This window comes from Aedes aegypti, chromosome 1 (genome assembly GCF_002204515.2).
Source record: "Aedes aegypti strain LVP_AGWG chromosome 1, AaegL5.0 Primary Assembly, whole genome shotgun sequence".
Lineage (NCBI taxonomy): Eukaryota > Metazoa > Arthropoda > Insecta > Diptera > Culicidae > Aedes > Aedes aegypti.
In genome coordinates this window covers 27,053,338-27,066,892 of record NC_035107.1, presented here as the reverse complement: position 1 = coordinate 27,066,892, position 13,555 = coordinate 27,053,338, and the positions used below count along the sequence as shown (strand labels likewise).

At 44.2% G+C, this 13,555-nt stretch overlaps 1 protein-coding gene across 2 annotated transcripts in view; it reads right to left on the bottom strand.

Annotated features, from left to right (window-relative positions):
* LOC5569245 (protein retinal degeneration B) overlaps positions 1 to 895 on the bottom strand; it is a 218,544-nt gene extending 217,649 nt beyond the window's left edge. For both annotated transcript variants that reach the window (XM_021839224.1, XM_021839231.1), the window contains exon 1: positions 212 to 895. The gene's annotated coding sequence lies outside the window, so the exon portion shown is untranslated. The remainder of the gene's footprint in view (positions 1 to 211) is intronic.
* Positions 896 to 13,555: the final 12,660 nt, after the last annotated feature.

The following is a 13,555-nucleotide window of genomic DNA, read 5'->3' as shown; positions in this document are numbered from 1 at the left end:
GTCAGACACTCATGTTGCGTGGATCACTTTTAGCGTGTTTGGTATCTAGCGAGAGAAAGAGCAACGGAGAGAGCACCATCGCCTTGAAATTGAAGATACCTTACCTACTCGCCTAGGCACGGTATCTTGCCTTGCCAGCGTAACGAAGCGCCATAAGACATACCGTAATCCTGCAAAAACAATTTATCCAATCGTAAACCAACTTACTTACCTTTTAATGCTGCTGTTTGCTCGACCTCTGCTCGCTATTTTAAACATCAAATTCTGCTCTGTTCACACTGTTCGTTCGTTGTTCACCTTCACTATTGCAAGCAACACTCATTCATCATCATCACCTTGATCCGCATTCCCCGTGCGCATCTTCCGCAAGATCACTGATTTCGCTGGGATTTTTTTTCTTTGACCGTGAAAAAACACTTCACTGCACTTCCATTCACACCTTTTTCAGTGGGAAGACTGTTTGCTTCACCTACTAATAACTCCTTGCACTTGATTAGTTCTAACGCAACCCTTGAAACTCCGGAAAATCGCGTCCATCAAACATCCACTTCGTCACCGTGGCAACAACAAGCAGCAATGATGATTTCGTAAGCTTTGATTGCTTTCTTCTGACGTCTCTCATCACAACATAAACAACACGAGCTCAATCAAGGCGCACTTGGATGTGGGTTTTTAACGCGACGACGACGACGACGACACCAATGGCTTTTGCTATGACGACATTGATGGCCGTGTGAAAAGTTTTGATTCAGTTCCTCCTTCAAGCACAACCCGGAGCAGTGCTGCAGCTGCTTCCACACACGCACATTACTGGATGTGGATACTGAACTGACCCAACTACACTGGACTGGAAAACGATTGAAAACGGGGGAGAAAGCAAAGGCGAATGACGTTTGGATAAAAGTCGGCGAGAAACTTTGCGCAACCAGGGAGAGTGAAACAGAGAGCAGGCTTTGCGTTTGCGAGCGAATTGCATGCATCGAAGCATGCTTTGATTGTAGGTGTTGGTGAAAACGTTAACTTCAATCTCTGCAATCAGCTGTTGCATGCCTTGAAGCAGGGGGTTTGTCGTGAAAAGTGCTACAACTCGGGTTTTAAAGGTAAGTTTGGCGGTAAATACGTGGAAAATTCAGTACAACTTATAGTTTTTATAAAAATGCCCATAGTTCAAATTACAGAAGTACCATCATTAATGGACGACCAATAACACACTGGTGGTGCCATCTGTTGGGTAGTAGTTGCGAAATTACCAGCAATAGGGTCATATCTGGCTGGACAATCTGATTTCGTTTTGATTAAAACCAAGACGATTCCCTTGAAATTCTGGAAGGATTTCCTTCGAAATCCTGAGAGGATTTCATTCGAAATCCTGATAGAATTCTTTTACAAACCTGAGAGGATTTACTGTGAAAACCTGAGTATTTCTCACGAAAAAAAAATGGATTTTCCTCGAAATCCAGAGAAAAATTTTCTCAAAGTTCTGAGATGTTTCCCTTCCATATCCTTTGAGGATGTCCCTCGAAATCCTCAAAGGATTTACCTCGAAATCCTCAAAGGATTTCCCACGAAATCCAGAGAGGATTTCCCACAAAATCCAGAGAGGATTTCCCACGAAATCCTGAGAGGATTACCCTCGAAGTCCTGAGAGGATTTCCCTCGAAATCCTGAAAGGATTTCCCTTGGAATCCTGAGAGAATTTCGACGCGGAAAACGGAATCACTTTTGACCAGTGATACAGCCCGTACACGGAACTGTTCAAGACGGATGCCAGGAACCCGGACAATGCTGCCAACGTGCGGCTGCTGCTGAGAAAGTTGGACACGCCGTCACACACTCGGTACGTCAACTACATCCTGTCGAAGCTTCCCAAAAACGTCGATTTCGCCGGTACCGTCGAAACCTTCAGGAAAATTTTTGGCGTGCAGACCTCCATCTTCAACAAGCGATACCAATGTCTTCAGCTGGTCAAATCAGAAGCGGAGGGAAGGTGAACCGTACCTGCGTGGATTTCGATTTCAAAAACATGAAAATCGACCAATTTAAGTGCTTGGTGTTTGTGTGTGGCCTCAAAGGTCATTGCAACGCAGACTTCCGAGCCAGGCTACTTTCCCGGATCGAAGGCGAAGCAGCAGAAGCTCCCGTCACTCGCCAAACCCTAATCGACGACTATCAGCGGCTCGTCAATCTTAAGGCGTACACATCGATGATTGAACGCCAATCAAGTTCAAAACCATCGGTCGACGCGGTCCAGGAGAAAAAGGGAAACTCTCTTGGCAATGCCGGACAGATGCAATTTGTGAGGGATTGCCCATTTTCAAACCACCAGTGCAAGCAGTGCCACCGGATTGGCTACAAGGAAGGCTATTGTGGTTATTTTTCGAAACCGAAATCATCCAAAGAGGAGAAAAATCATGCAAACCCTGAAAAGCCGAAAAATCGTGAACCACATCCTTGAAAGTTCCAGCAAAGACAAATTAAAGACTTCTATGTCCCTTGCAGTTGCCCAAAATTTTATGGCTCATAAGGTAATCTAGAATGCCGTGAAAAGTGTACTGCGATCTGTCAAACTTGAGTACCTTTTGCACTACCGAGGGACCAAATGCAGTACTAGAAGTGGTACCCAATCTGAGCCCGAGTGGGACGGACCTGGTTCCAGCAAGCGTAAGTACGTGCCAACCTTCATCAACGGCATGGCTAACAAGCTGCAACTGGATACGGCAAGTGACATCACGGTGATCTCGAAGCAAACCTGGCTCTGTTTGGGCAACCCTCCGATGAAGAAACCGACAATCCAAGCAATCAACGCGACGGGTAAGTCTCTCCTGATCTGATGGCTAAGTTCCAGTGCGACATCAGCATCAAGGGCAAAACTGCTCGGGGAAGATGTTTCGTGACGACGGCTGCCAACATCAATCTACTAGGCATCGACTGGATCGAACTGTTCAAGCTGCGGTCGATTCCCCTCGACTCCGTCTGCAAGCAAGTAACGGCGAAGTCGGCATTGCAAGAAGATAAAGGGAAAGCTTTTTCTATGGCTTCTACGTCAAAGCCGAGAAGTTCCACTTCTTTCAAAAACAACTCGGTTATTTGCGGTATCGAGGGACCAACAACGCATCCGTGCACACCCCGAAAAAGTGAAGGACATCGTTACACCGCCAACCAATGTCTCGCAAATTCGATCGTACCTTGATGCGATTAATTTCTACGGTTCGTGCGCAATATACACCAACTGCGTCATTCAATGGATCAGCTGCTGAAGAAGGACGTGAAATGGCGATGGACTGCGGAATGCCAGCAATCTATCGCCCAGTTCAAGACGACGGTTCCACGAAGGGCATTCCGCTACACACTGCGTACGAATACGTCACTGCAACACTCATCCTCGAGGAAGATCTGCTAAGCATCCTTTCCGACGCAACCGAGAAGGTAGGGGCTCCTGGGGTAATATGCACTGCCGGGGCAAAACGCACCTTGTCAATTTCTCTGAAATAAACGAGTTTTGAGAGAAAAACGCTATGCGGATTGATGAAACGTTGCAAATTGGTGACACCCTGAGAATTTGATGCATTTTGACAAACTTAACAGGGAGATAGAACAATAAACTCGAAAAACACGATTCTGATGTAACTTTCCCGATCATTTCATTTGTTGTTTTGAAGGCGATGAATTGAGATTTTTACAACCTTTCACCATGAAACAGATAATTAGACACTGGGTAAGTTGTTGATGACATGATTTGGCGAAAAAACACAACGATTTCTATTTTCCATAACATTTTCTGTTAAGCGCCCGGTTGGGGCAACATGCACTCCTTTGGTCGGGGCAGAACGATCCATTCCAAAATAAACTACAATCATAAAAGTTGGATCATTTGAAGTCTTTATTAGCATATTTATGCACAATTGTATCATCTTGTAGACGAAAAGCATCCAAAACTCGTGTTTTTACGATAAATAAAATTACGTTCAAAACACGATAGTGCATCTTGCCTCATTGTTGTGGTGCATCATGCCCCTTTGTTTAGGTGCGTCGTGCCTCAATGTTGTGGTGCGTTCTGCCCCAAAAAGCGGTGCATCGTGCCCCGCATCAATCTTAATTCACGCAAAAGTAGTGTTTGAAAAAAGTTCAATTATCCAACAATCTAATGTAATTATGATGGAAATGCCTTCAACACCATGTAGGGTGAACCCAAACCAACTGGATTCGTGTATTAAAACACTACATACATGTCGTTTAGTGTTCATTTCGGGACATTTTCCTTAAGTGGTGCATATTACCCCAGGAACCCCTACCGGTTTCTTTCACAGTGCTGTGGACCCGAGCAGAAGAAAATAACTACTGAATACCAAATTGAGGTATTCCATACCCAATACTTACAACCTGAATGAGGTATGAATGAGCCCTGCATAAGAGGTAAAATACCTCAAATAATACCTTCTGCATGTTCTACAAATACCAAGCTGATAATTAGATGAGGTATTGTAATACCTAAATAATAATTGATGGATTTTCATATAAAAGTGAAATTTTTCAATAATTGTTCAATACCTCCAGCAGTCCTCAATAGCTAACGAATACCAAAATGAAGTATTTTTAACCTTTTTTCAAATACCATTATAATACTAAAATAAGGTATTAATAACTGAACAATACCTAATTGTGGTATGATACCAAAATATGGTATGCATAAGTTATTGTCGAGTTATTCTTTCCTCCTCGGGGAAGGCAACATCAACGAACGCCACACTCCAAACCGTTGCAAAATACATCGGTGACGGTTGGCCCAGCTGCTCCAAGAATCTTCCCGCTGCAGTTCAACTTCTAACGGCGAGAATCGCTCAGCATTGTCGACGGGTGCATCGTGTTTGGCGACAGAGTCGTCGTTCCTGACGAGTTTCGACGAAGGATTCTGCAACAGTTCCATCGATGCCATCCGGCAGTGGTCCGGATGAAGACGATTGCAATAAGCTTTGTGTACTGGCATCGATAGCAAAATTGAAGATTCTGTTAAGCGCTGCAAGCTCTGTTCGACTGCAGGCTAGACTCCTACCAAAACGACTCTGGATTGCTGGCCCGTCGAAGATCCATATCGACTACGCAGGTCCAGTAGATGGGGTCTACTTCCTAGTTGATATGATATTTATCAACATGAATTCGATTTGTACTGATTAAAAGTGCAATCAAATCTGGCAGCACTTGCGTTACAGATCTCAACTAGAAAGCATATCATGGCGTCAGAAGTGGAAAAGTTTTTCTTTGATTTTGCGTAGGAAAGCCGCTTAAAACTGTTTTAGCAAAGCTTGGAAGAAGCACGGATGTCGAAGAGATACTCCCGGACCTAAAGGACGCTAAGATATTTTCGACACTAGATGTCAGAAACGGGTTCTGGCATATGGTCTTTGATGTGGAGCTGACGGAAAACAGTAGCAGATTGACAGCGTTTTGGACGCCAGAGGATAGATACGTCTGGAAGACACTACCTTTTGGTCTGTCATATGCGCCAGAAATTTTTCAACTTAAGTTCCAGGAAGCACTCCATGGGCTGAAAGGAATAGAGGTGCTCGTAGAGGAGTAAGCCATCCAGGACCACAACAGAAAATTTACAGCACTGTGTCGGTGTCGAGAAACTGGAATAAAACTCAACCGGATGAAAAATCGCAAGTCTCGAAGACTGCCGGCGCTAGTAAAGGGACAGGATGTTTATGTTCAACTGAGGCCTGAAGCAACTCTACGCTGGACCAAAGGACGTGTTGCCGATGTTTTGAGTGACCGTGATTGCAACATAGCAGTTAATGGCAGCAATTATCGTCGGAATCGTATTCACATTCGGCAGTCCGATGGCATGGCGCTATCAGCACGAGAGGAAGACACCGAAGGCAGATAGGGTGATGTGCTAGTATCCATTATATTAAGCATTGATCAGTGAGAACTGCAATTTTCCCAGTATTGCAGTGAATGATGCTGATACAAACCGATGCCAAACAATTCTTTCTCAAAACGGCTTTAGCATTGTACAATGACATTTTGATAAATCTTGATGTCTTTTTGGAAATAATGCAAAAAAAATGTCTTGAAATCTTGAGTAAAACGCAGCTTGAAGAACTGGAGCTTTATTACAAACGTCTTTATTGGATGACGGTTAAGATTGGAATGAAAAAAATACATTACAGTTTATAAGTGGTTGCTGTGATGTAAATCCAGCAGTCAGCGAGTGCTAGATTTCTAACATCCCCTCTCAATCGATGACCCCGATCTTGCTCCTGAGCGATTGGAACCGGGCGACTTCTAACGCCTTCGTGAAAAGGTCTGCTTGCTGCTCGGTGGTGCTGATCGGTTCGATCTTGATGGTCCCGGCAGCCACATGGTCCTTGATAAAGTGGTGCTTGATATCCACGTGCTTGATGCGCTTCGATTCAGCATTCTTGGCCAGCCCTATGCAGCCAAGGTTGTCTTCGTATATTGGTACAGGGTTCGTCAGCTTCTTGCAGTTGAGGTCTTCTAGAATTCTGGACAACCAGATAGCTTCCGATACGGCTGCACTCAGTGCGACGTATTCGGCCTCGCTTGACGATATGGAGACCGTTGGCTGCTTCCGACTAGCCCAGGATACCGTCGAGCCGTAGACTTTGAACAGGAAACCTGTTACCGACTTCCGATCTTCCGCATTCGACGAGCGGTCTGCTGTCCTCGTTTCTCTTGTAGTGTAGTCCCAGGGTAGCCGTCCCTTTGAGGTATCTGACAACTCGCTTCAGCGCCTACCAGTGATTGTCCGTTGGTGATTTCTGGAACCTTCCCAAGTAGCTGACCGGGTAGCACAAATCCGGGCGTACACACAGCATTTGATACATCAGGCTGCCCAGCAACTCCCGGTATGACTAGGAAGTGCGACATCCTTCACGATACAGCTGCAATCCATTCTCCGTCGGATTCTTGGCGGGGTTACATTCAGTCATACCGAACTTCTCCAAGATCTTCGTGGAAGCTGTTTCTTGGGTCAACTTCAGGTCACCATGCTCCGGATTATAACCGAGCCGCATCCCCAAGAAAAACCTTGCTTCGCCGCAATCGGTCATTTCGAACTCATCGGAAAGACGGCGCTTCAGTTTCTCAATAGGGTAACGACTGTTTATTTTGTTTTCAAACGCTAACAGTTGGCGCCAGCGGCAAAAATTACAGACCACAACCTTTCGAACATTCAGTTTCTCTTACCGGCCGCCGAGCGGCGACACTGATGTTTATATTCCACTCACTGATCGCGCTACGCCGGATTCTCAAATTTCTCAAACTTTCAACACAAGCGCATGGAAGAATGGTAGTCGGAGAACTGTCAAAACGTATGGAAAATAATGAAAATCGTAAATTGCTTGCAATTAGGAAACTGAATCAAAAAAGTAGTGATTAGAAATCAAGTGTAATGTGAATACATAACTTTTTGTGTTTAGTTCATCTTCCGTGGAGCTTTCATTGCTTCAGGATTTCGTTTTTACTACCATTGGAAAAGAGACATCTATTCCCAAGAAACAATTTTGGGCAATTAATAAACATGTCTGCTTAACTAGTGCTTTATAACAGCTGTGACTGTTGAACAAAAGTATATGCTGTATAAAGTGATGATCAAATGTTGCATACATTCTAAGAAGCACTTTAGTTCCTCATTTTCATGTTATTTCAAAAGCTAGTTAAACCAAGGTTGAAATAATGTTGATTGATAGTTTAATGTGGTTGTTTAATAGCTGCTGTATAATACTTGAAGATGAGCTGTTTCTATCCATTCAGAACTGTTGTTCCATATGTGACAAAAAGCTGATTGACAAGCTTTTCCAATATTTACCAACACTTGTTTTGTCACTTTTTCTGCAATACTTACATGGCTCAGTACTGTGAAGATAAATATAAATTTGCTTTTAAATGCATTCGACTCAATGTATCAACCACTATTGCTCGTAATCAGAAAGCTCTTCAATATACAAGTATTAACTAACTTTCCAAAAAACTGGTGTTTAAGAACAGTTTCTCATAGCTGTTTTATTAAGCTCTCAGTTGTTTATTAATTGTCTTAGGTAAAATGAAAATGAAACTATTATTCAGGCGTTATTCGCCCATAAATGAAGAATCTATTCAATAACACCCGTTTTATTAACGTAATTTGGTACATGTTTATTCAATGAACTTAACTAGGCTATTCAACAGTAGTAACATTACAGCAGATTCTACAATGCGTATTCAACATTAAAACCACCAATTATCCATCAAACATCCAGAAATGCTTATTCAGCGTTTGTCAAACAGGGTTGTATAACGAATAATTACTAAATTGTTGAAGAAAAGTTGTAGAAGTCATTATTACCTATGATCACCGTCATCCAGAATAAAAGCCTATGTACAGTTTTAATTCAACCGCATGTTTTATAGAGCGATTATTCGTCTATTATAAAACTGTAATGAAGCTGATAGCTTTGATAAGTTGCGTTTGAGACCTTTTCACAAACAATGTTCAACAATGGTGTGTATACACCGAAGGCATACAAAATACTTAGACGATGTTTAAACAACACATTTTTTTAATGAAATGTTCGATTATCTTATTGTATCTTCAAGTACTGCTTTAAACCTGCTGATGTATGTAACCTTGGTTGGAGCAGTGGAGATGCATGCACCTGTTAATCGGAAGGTCCTGCGTTCGAGGCCCGGCATCACAATAATGTTTAATTAATTGAAATTTAATACCATTGTGTCAAATTCTAGCTATGTACCTACTAATAAAGTTTGAGTGTGTAATAAATTGCACAAATAAATATAAATATTTTTGGTATTTCTAGCATAAAAAAATGTTGAAGAAACATTAAAGAAACCTCTTTTGGTGAGTTTATACAATCAATTCTATAAATAAATATGATATCCATTTTAGTCGAAAAAAGCACCAAAACAGACTGCGTTCAGCATGTTTTTTCCGTTGAGCTAATGCTGAACAAAGCGTACTATTTTCTATACTCGTAATCATAAGTAATAATTTCTGTATGTTCTATGGTAACCTGGTGGTTAAAATGCTTAATAAACGTTGTAGTTGCCACATATAATGTCACTATCGTCGAACTGCCAAGGTAAGATCATTGAATAAACATGTATTATATAACGTTATTAAAATGGTTGGTGTTGAATAGATTCTCCATTTCTGGGCGAATAAGGCTTTAAGGTGAAACTCCTTTGAATCCACTAATAACTGTATAAAAGTAGTGGTACACTAAAAATAATCTCCTATTTGTTAGTAATAGTGAAATTATAATTGATAAGACGTTGTTGCCAGTAATCTCTACTACAATTTGAGTCTTTTCCCCTTCGACTAAATAAGATTGCTTGATGTCGAACGTAACCATCAACGTATCTGACAGCCCTGCAAGCGAGCAGCCGGCGTAAAATTAGAAAAATAAAAAAAGCAAAATGCTGTAATCAAGTGATTGTTTTTAGCACGGTTTGGTGAAATTTTAAGTTTGTTTCATCCGAAATCAACCAGTAATTGTTCTTTAATTAACAAGTAGTGAAAGTAAACTGTGTTGGAGATTCTACGTTTAGCGAAAGTTGTAAAATTAGGCGAAAAGTGTGCAGGCGGATAAGTGTAAACAATTGTGGCAAAGTTAGAAGTCCGTGTTGAAAATTAGCACGGTTCATGAAATTTCCACCAGCTACTGGTGTTAAAACTACGGAAATCGTAAGGTAATAGTGTTCTGATGTCTCGTTAGCAATTTGAGAGTGAACTTAGTGTAGGTAAGTGAAATATTTTGAGAAATAATGTGGATTTCCAGAAATGTGTTTGTATATGTGAGGAAGCCATTTTCACTGCCATGACAGGGATTCCTTCCTATATGTCCTTAATAATAGTTTTATTTCAACTAATTCATTTATTAAGCAAACAATAGTGTAATAAAACAGCTCTGAGCAACTTTTCTTAAAGAAAAAAATGTTTCTTGGGTTGCCTTTTCAGTTTTGAACATCGCCCTATTGTTCGAATGTTCCGTCCGGCTATCAGGAGGTCGTCGACGTACAGCACTAAGAAAACTTCATCGCCTTCAGTGTTGCACACGTAGAGACAGTAGTCACGGTGGGATCTGCTGAATCCCAGCTTCAGAAGCGCTGAGTTGAACCTTTCGTTCCAGCAACGTGGTGCTTGCTTCAACCCGTACAACAACCTCTGCAGCTTGCACACGCTGCCGGGCTTCGCCTTCACGTCTTGGGGTACTTCCATGAACAAATCTTCCTTCAGCATACCGTGGAGGAACGCTGTCTTGACGTCCATCTGGTGCACCTTGAAACCATGATGAACCGCAACGGCTAGCACCACTCGCACGGTAGACAGCTTAGCCACTGGTGCGAACGTGTCCTCGAAATCGATTCCAGGACGTTGAAGGAAACCCTTGACCACCAGTCGCGCCTTATGCCGAACCGATCGTCCAGCCTCGTCCTCCTTGAGTCGGAATACTCATTTCGTTATGAGTAGCTTCACGCCGGCGGGGCACGCCACCATCTTCCAGACATCGTTGGCCTTCATTGAACGGAGCTCGTCCTGCACCGCCTGGTTCCAGAGGGCACGATCATCACGGGTACGGATTTCTTCGTATGTTTCGGGCACGTCTGAAGGGGAGGGAGGACCAACAGCACTAGCTCTAAATCCAGTAAGATAATCAAGGAACTTACCCGGAAAATGGCGCTCCCTTTCGCTGCGCCTCTCGCACTGCTCGCCTCTAGGGCCGGAGGACAGGTCCAGATCTGATTGCGAAGGGAGCGCAGGGTTGGCTAGTTCCGTCGCAGCTTCGTCATCGGTATCACCCTCGGTTAGAAGTTCGCCTTCGTGGTCGGACGGGTCGAACGGACCGACCGCCGCATCATCAGGCTGGATGGCGTCCTCATCAATGGCTTCCTTGGCATGTTCTTCCCCCTCTTGCTCGTAGATCAAGGGTACCACCAGTCTCTCTTCCGCGCGATCTCTTGCATTGTTGGCCCACGGAAAGTAGTTTTCATTGAACTTGACGTCACGAGCAATCACGATTCTCCTTTCGTCCTTGTCCCACAGCCGGTAGCCATTGGGCGCGTAACCAACCATGATCAGCTGTCGACTCTTCGCGTCGACCTTCTTCCTCCGTTGACTCGGTATCCAGGCATAGGCTTGACAACCAGAAACGCGCGCCTTCTCCAGACTTGGCTTCCAACCGTACCATAGTTCAGCAGGCGTAACGTTTCTTGGAACCGCTTCACACCAGCACGATTTTGGAGCATGAGATTCAATTTGCATGGTACGTACCTTCTCGATAAGGGTCCTGTTGAATCAGGTCCGTCGCACTCGGGCTCAGATTGGGTACCACTTCTAGTACTGCATTCGGTCCCTCGGTAGTGCAAAAGGTACCCAAGTTTGACAGATCGCAGTACACTTTTCACGGCATTCTAGATTACCTTATGAGCCATAAAATTTAGGGCAACTGCAAGGGACATGAAGGTCTTTAATTTGTCTTTGGTTGAATCTCTCCGCCACTCCATTTTGTTGCGGAGAGTAGGCTACAGTTGACTCGACCTGAATCCCCTTCGCTTTGTAGTAGTTCTTCTGGCTGGTTGAGAAGTACTCACGTCCCTGGTCCACGGTCAGTTTTGAAATCTTCGTGCCACAAGCCGCAGTCGCCATCGCTTCAAATTCCTTGAATTTTTCAAAAACTTCTGATTTCTTCCTGATCAGGTACACCACAGCGAAATGCGAGTAGTCATCGATGAACGAGACCAGATAGCGATGACCTTCCCAGGATGCAGGCTCAATCGGCCCACACACGTCCGAATGGATACGCTCCAACGGTCTGGTCGCCCGGTCTCTTGCTATCGAACGGGTCCCGGTTGTGTTTTCCCAGGACACACACGTCGCAGAACTTGATCTTCTCCGGCTTGAAACGCACACCAAGGGCCAGGTTCTCACGCACCAGAGTGGCCATTCCACTTTCACTGATGTGACCGAGACGACGATGCCAGAGGGTAGCACTATCCGCTTCAGCCAAGCTTGCATTGGCCCGTTGCACTGCGATTTCCATAACGTAGAGGTTGCCCCGCATATGTGCCGTCGCAATCGTCTCACCATCCTTCTTCAGCGTTACGTATTTTTCGTTGAAAATGACTTCCACGCCGGCCTTCGTCAGCTTTTTCACGGACATGAGGTTATCCCTGAGAGAGGGAACAATAGACATAAAGATTAGACCGCTATTGTCGCTGCTAATGCTGTGACCAACATCTAGTATGTAATTTTTGGATGTGGTACTCAAAGTGTCACTTTTTTTCAATTTCACCATAGCAACCTGCTTTCAGAACCAAAACATTAACCCCGTCCGGTTTTCTTGCCTTCGCGCGCCTTTCGTGGCTTGTTGAAACAAATAGTTTTTCGTGCGTCCTGAACATTATATTCTACCTACAGAAGATACTCTCGATTAGGTGTGCTGTTGCACAGGTGATTATTGTTTTAGATGGATGATCAGTCAAACATACGACTGAAATATTAAAATGCTTCTTCATTATTCTAGGTCGCTCGTAGATTTAGCCCTCACAAGGTATGGTGCGTATCGCTTGCGTTCGTGGGACACACGAAAGCTTTCATGTAATTCAAATTGCGGCCAATGGAGTACGTCGAACTGCGACTCAAAAGACTTCTTTTCATGTGAGTTTTCCATCCGTTGTTGTTCCGGGGACAGAGGTCATTTTACCTCTCTTCCCGCGCCAACACATAAGTTAAAAACAAAACAATCAATTCGACACTTTGCGTACCGTTGGATCGCGCCAATAAAAATCAAGGCTACTGTGGTTGATTCATCATCATCACAGCCACAGTATGGGACACACAGCGTCTCTAGCGTTCTAAATCTAATATTTCTATTGAGGGAACAAAGAGAACATCCTTCGCATGCATCAGAACGCCACGGTTGCTTATTTCGCTGACAACACCTGATTCCTTGGCCACGAGGGATTCTCCATTCTTCGCTACATCAATGTGTACAGGTTTATCGAGGACTTTCATGGTCGAAAAATGCTGCTTCGTATTCACCATATGGTCGCTGGCCCCCGAGTTCAGCAGGAATTCGATCTTCTCACCGCATCTCTCCTTGCTTTTACCGCCGTCCGCACGGCCGCCTGCCATATAGACAACCGATCTTGGCTCACTGGCAACGTTGGCGTTCGTCTTCTTCCGGCAATCCTTCTTCATGTGACCCCGTTTGCCGCAGGCATGGCACTTCCCGTTGAACTTCTCGCTTCCTTGCTTCTTCCGTTGGTCACCGGCGAATGCAGTTGGTTTTTCGTCGTTGCTATGTATCCGGTCCAAACGCTTCGACTCGTCGCTTAGCAACCGGGTTTTCATCAACTCGTATGTCAACTCGTCCTCCGGCAAATTTTCAAGGGCTGTCATCAGGGGATTGTAGGACTCCGGGAGGGTCAAACTGAGGGACGCACAGACGTCGCTTTCGTCTAGTTTTGAACCGGCCACCCGGAGCTGCCGAACGAGGTCCTCAAACTTCAGCAGGTGGGCACGCAACGATGT